The following is a 5,710-nucleotide window of genomic DNA, read 5'->3' as shown; positions in this document are numbered from 1 at the left end:
GGGCCCAGTTTGCCAACAAGACAGGCAGGCAGACACGGGGATGCCCAGTCCCTGTGACTGGGAGGACAAGGGCAGCTTTGTAGAAGTGTCAGCTGCAGCCCCAGCTCCAGGGCCCGGGGCAGGGACCCCGCCCGGCCAGCTCGCCCCTGTTCGGTGGCACCTGGAGGACACCGTGTCACCTTGAGACATCTCAGAGAGCAACAAGGAAGGAAAACAGGACCTTGGTACCTGTGTATCTGCGGCAGGTTAGCTCACTTCCCTTCCCCACCATCTGTCTACCTCCCAGGGCTGCTGGCACCATTGTGGGATGGTCACTGCCTGGGTTGCGTGGGCATGGCTCCTGCAGCCACTGGGAACAGCAAGGTGTTGAAACCGGTCATCACGATCATTCCAAACCATAGCAGTTACTGTGTGTGGCCCAAACTCTCCTATGAGCTATTTTTTTTTTATTTTTTAGAAAACTATGGTAAAAACACATAACATAAAACTCATCCCGCTACCCATTTCTAAGTGTCCAGTTCTGTGGTGGTGCGTACGTTCTCATTGCTCTGTAGCCAATCCCTGGAATAGGTTCGCCCTACAACACGGACAGTCAACACCCGAGGCACGACTCCCTGTGTGCCCCTCACCACCCAGCACCCACTGCTCTGCTTCCTGTGAATCTGTGACTGGGGTGTTTCCTCTTTAAAACAAGCACAGCTTGGGGATCTCCGGGTGGCTCAGCGGTTTAGCACCTGCCTTCAGCCCAGGGTGTGATCCTGGAGGCCCAGGATCGAGTCCCATGTCGGGCTCCCTGCATGGAGCCTGCTTCTCTCTCTGCCTGTGTCTCTGCCTCTCTCTGTGTGTCTCTCATGAATAAATAAATAAAATCTTTAAAAAACAAAACAGAAAAACAAGCACAACTTGGGGCACCTGGATGGCTCAGTGGTTGAGCATTTGCCTTTGGCTCAGGTCATGATTTCAGGGGATCGAGTCCTGTGTCGGGCTCCCTGCTCAGTGGGGAGTTTCCCTCCCCCCCTGCTCATCCCTCTGCTTATGCTCTCTTTCTCTCTCTGTATCAAATAAATAGATAAAATCTAAAACTAAAACTAAAACAAGCACGACTCTCAAGTGCACATCCATGCCCACAAGAAAGGCTCTGTAGGAGCTGGGTTTTCTTTTCTTTTCTTTTTTCTTTTTTTCAGCATTCAAAATCTTTTTAATAACAAGGCAGGATCTGGGGTTAGTTTTTGTAGCCTCGGCTGGCCCTGCGGCCTCTGGCACGCTCTAACTTCCGGCCCTTGGATCTCACGTAGGGTTTGGTGTGGCTGTGTGGGGTTCTGGGGCCTTGCCAAAGTGTCTGTACACCTCTCGGCCCTTGCGTGGACCAGAGAGTAAGACGGTGCCACAGCCCTTGGGGGAGTACCAGGGCCAACTGGTCGAAGGTGAGGATCTTGCCTCCAGCTTTGAGGATGCGGCTCCGGGCACGGCTACTCACGCGCAGTGCACACACCTTCAGCGTGGGCACCTCCTGGACACGCACATCATCCGTTATGGTCCCTACAACCACAGCTGTTTTGTTTTCCCGGCCAGGCATGTTTCATCTTCCGGATCATCCGGGAAAGGGACAGAGGTGGCCGGTTGGTGCGACTCATGAACAACCGCTTCAACACAACCTGGTTAAAGGTAGAGTTGGTTGGTCTGGCCAGACACCTGTACAGCTTGTCCAACAGTCTCAGGTAGATGTCCTGGCCCTTGGGCTCCTTGCGCCGAACCTTTCGGTCCTTGTTGTGGCGGATGTCGACTCCCGTGATGGTGCCTCCTGCTCAGCCAGGTCCGGAAAGAGCCAGGAGCTGGTTTTGAGGGGAGTAGCCAGGCACTGGTCAGAGGGGAGCCACCCCAACCTGGGCCAGACATTCCAGCAGCTGCATCTGGGAGACGGTGGGGACAGGCCCACAGTCCCCGGAAGGGGCTCGTCTCCAGGCGCACGCTGCCAGCCTGCTCCGCCCACCACCGGCTCCCGGGCCCAGGCTGTGCCTCCCTCCCTGGCCACCGCCCAGAGATCTCAGAGCGAGATCCCGGCAATTCCCAGGTTTCCGAGCTCCCTGGTTTGGACAGACACCTGTCCTCGTCTGGAAGGGCCCCCGAGGCGGGGTTTTCCAGCCTCTGCTTGTCGGGAACATGCTGAGTGCAGACGTGCCTCGGGCTGAGGGTGGGGCGGGCAGTGGGACGGGAGGACTGGCCACCCTCACGTCCTTGCCTGGGCGTCCCTCACACGCGTGTGGGCGAGCAGGTGCACACACTCGCACGCACACGCTCACACCTGCGTGTGCACGCTCGCACCCGCACACACGCACGTGGCATGTTGAGGCCCCTGCGCGGCCTCCCGATCTGCGGCCCGGAGACCAGGCCCCTTCCGTCCCGGCCCGCGGGGCTCGCGGGACCCGCTCTTCCCCGACGCCGTTCCTCACCCGCTGCCTGGCGTGGGTGGGCTTCCTCCTAAAGCCGACCTGACGCGAGAATGTGGGTCCACACAGCTTGGCTGGCGGGTGACCCCGGGCCACGGCGTCAGGGATGGACAGGCCTGGCCCTGGAGCCTGTGCGGCCTGCGGGCTCTGTGTTCACAACAGGCGTGGGCGGAGGGAGCCAGGTGGCCCCTGTCCCTCGCGGTCGGCGGTGTCTCCCGGGGACACTGCCCGTGTGCTGCAGGTCAGGGGACAGGGAAGCCGCTCGCAGACATGGCCCCATCTGAGGCCAGTGTGTCCCCAGGCCTCTGAACGGGCCTCCCTTGCCACAGGGTCACAGGGATGCGAGGCCTCGGCACGAGGTCAGCCTGGAGAGGGAGGAGTCCCACAGCCACGTGGCCCGGGTCCCTGTCGGGCCGCCACCCCTGGGAGATGAACACATCTGTTTTCCTGGGGTCACACGTGGTTTTCCAAGAGTGCCCACAAACACGGGTCTGATTTCTCCTGACGTGCACACGTCTCTGAGGCCGCCCTGCTCCGCCACCCGCTCTGCCAGTGACCAGGCCCTGGTGCCCCCAGCCCGGCCTCAGGAGCCCGCCGGGCCGACCTCTGCTCCCCAGCTGGGGGTGGGGCGCCAGGGGGCCTCGGGGTGCAGGGAACCCGGGCAGGCGGCCAACCCCACGCGGGTTCCCAGGGGCTGGCCGGCAGCCCTCACTCGGCCCACCTTCCACTCTCAGCCCCACTTGCCCCCAAATCATTCCAGGTCAGGGACAAATGTGTATGTCCTCCAGGGCTGGGGGTGGACACCCTGGGGGTGGGCGCCAGAGTTTCTCCTTTCCACTGTACATGGAGAAGGAGCCATGGGGCCTGCGGCATGAAGCTGGGACCTGGTCTCCACTTCCTGGGCCCAGCAAGGTGACAAGTGGCCTCTGTTGTTCAAGCCACCAGTGTGTGTCTCCGTTGTGATCGGAGTTGACGGAGATGATGACAGCATGCAGCGTGTGTGGGAAAGTTCTGGGTGTTTTCACCAACGGCAAAGGAGATGGTTTATTTTTTTTCCCATTTTTAAAAAAGATTTTATGTATTCATTTGACAGATAGAGAGCGCACAAGTAGAGGGAGGGGCAGAGGGAGGGGGAAAAGTGGACTCCCCACTGAGCAGGGAGCCTGACGTAGGTCCCAGGGTCCTGGGATCACCACCTGATCCAAAGGAAGATGCTCAACCACTGAGCCACCCAGGTGTCCCAAGGAAGATGATTTAAAAAACAAAACAGACAAAAAACAAAAAACAAAAAAAACAAAACTCAATGCAAGTCAGTGACCTGCTCCATGTGCTCCTGGCCCCTCAGCACGTCACCCAGCGTCCAGAGGTCAGGCTTCAGGAAGGGAAGGCCCCAACAGTTGGGATGGTGGGAGAAGGCCAGGCTGGCCCACGGAGCTGAGGATGACCTTCTGGCGAGTGTCCTGCCAGCAGGTGCCTTCAGGGAAAGGACAAGGCACAGGATTTGTCCCCTGAGTCCCCTCTGCTTCTTGGGGTACCTGTAGGAAGGGAGAGAGGTGGCTGGGCAGGGCAGGGGCATGACACCCACCTCACAGAGATGTGACGCTAACCTCTGATCGGGGACAGAGCCACCCAACCCATCTGACCAGAGGAAAATCTGCAGACAAAATTTCAAAAAAATGTTAACAGTAGCAGTCTTGGGGAGGTGGGATGATGGATGGCCTGCATACCCTCTGCCACCTTCCTCTCAACTTCTGGCAATTCATGTAGCAACAGAAACATAAAGGCACAGAGTCGTCTGCAGGTGACAGGTGCTGGACTGCGCCCAAGCCGGTCAGTCAACTCAGGCTCTGGACGTCCCCGTCATGGAGCGGCCCCACAGCCAGGACTCCTGAGGCCGTGATACACTCTCCTTGGGTGAGTCACCACCCTGCCTTGTGACCACACTTGGGGCATTCTTTAAGCTCTAGACCTTTAAACTTTCCATAATTGTGCTTTGTTTCCTTAGAGAAAGAGATTTTCAGCGGGTGACACTGGCCTGGCTGCGCGGATGGCTGTGGCAAGTTCCTTGCACTCTCTGGGGTCACTTTCCTTATCTGCTGACCCAGGACAACAGTGATACCTGCCGCCCAGGGGCCCGGGGACAACTGAATGGGTTAAAACACACAGTGGCCGTCTCCGAGGTGTGTGACAGGTGCGACAGGGGTGCCTGCCCTGCAGAGGCCTGTGGTGACGTGGGCAGGACGGATGGACGCACACACGCAGGACCACCGACTTGGCCGGTGATGAAGAGGCTGGTGGGACGCAGGAAGAAGGTGCAGCATTTCCTCGGACAGGCGGGTCTGCGGACCCTGCCCCCCACCCCTTCCCCCACCCCAGGAGAGGCCACCTGGCGGCGCGGGGCTGGGGTTTTGCTCTGAGCAGTGCGTCAGCCACCAGCGCCCAGCCTGGCTCCCGGCTCCCAGTCAATAAATATTTGTTGAGCAAATTAGTGAAATCTCTCCTTCGGGTTGTGCTTCGGCCCTTGGGTGGCGCCGGGTGGCCGTCGCTGCCTCTGCCGTGCCCTGGACCCCACTAGGAATCCCCAGGCCTCCCCGGGGCGAACTTGGCTGGTTTGTCCTGGGAACGGTGACAGGCCCACATGCGGGGGGGGGACTCCTGACGGGTCCCGACATGCCTCCTTCCCGGAGCTCCGCGCCCCCAGCCCAGGCCCCCGCTCGGCCCGCCCGGCCCCTCTGCCCTAGACCGAGGCCCCGGCGGCCCCGGGCGCAGAGCTCGCAGGCCGGGCCATCACGCCGCAGAGAGGAGGCGCAGAGGCGAGGCGGCCTCTCCTCCTGCGCTGCTCTGACACACTCTCCCCGACGGCGCAGCAGGCAGCGCGCGTGTCCTCCCACGCGGTCCCCCGGGCAGGCACATCTGCTGGTCCAGCGCCGCCCACCCGCCTCCCGCTTTCCTCCAGCGAGGCGTTCCCTGCGGAGCCGGCCGGGACGCAGAGCCTGAGAGTCCCTGTCCCTCGGCCCACTCGGTCGGGCCCCCAAGCAACCCCAGATCTCTCCACAGGTTTTCGTTGTGAAATGTCACGGTGCTGGAAGGCACGTACAAGGTCCACATACGGCTTAGAGAATCGGAGCAGAAACAGGGTGGGGGGGGCACGGCCCGCCCGTCCCGGGTGCGGTCTGCACGGCCTCGGACGCTCGCGCTCGCCTGGCGCAGTGCCCGTGCTTATCAACAGTACCGGCCTTACAGTTCAAAGACGGCAGATCTCA

The 5,710-nt window shown here is 60.6% G+C and overlaps 1 long non-coding RNA gene and 1 pseudogene across 1 annotated transcript; one reads left to right on the top strand and one right to left on the bottom strand.

Moving 5' to 3' along the window:
• Positions 1-1,153: 1,153 nt before the first annotated feature.
• Positions 1,154-1,805, bottom strand: LOC112648161 (ribosomal protein L18-like; annotated as a pseudogene).
• Positions 1,806-3,024: 1,219 nt separating this feature from the next.
• LOC118355180 (uncharacterized) lies at positions 3,025-4,935 on the top strand. The gene is made up of 2 exons (XR_004817130.2): positions 3,025-4,361; positions 4,453-4,935. It is a non-coding gene; the product is annotated as an uncharacterized LOC118355180 (long non-coding RNA).
• The last annotated feature ends 775 nt before the right edge of the window (positions 4,936-5,710 follow it).

Source organism: Canis lupus, chromosome 7 (genome assembly GCF_003254725.2).
Source record: "Canis lupus dingo isolate Sandy chromosome 7, ASM325472v2, whole genome shotgun sequence".
In the NCBI taxonomy this organism is placed as follows: Eukaryota; Metazoa; Chordata; class Mammalia; order Carnivora; family Canidae; genus Canis; species Canis lupus.
The sequence above is the reverse complement of the archived record's forward strand: the minus strand, read 5'-3'. Positions and strand labels throughout refer to the sequence as shown.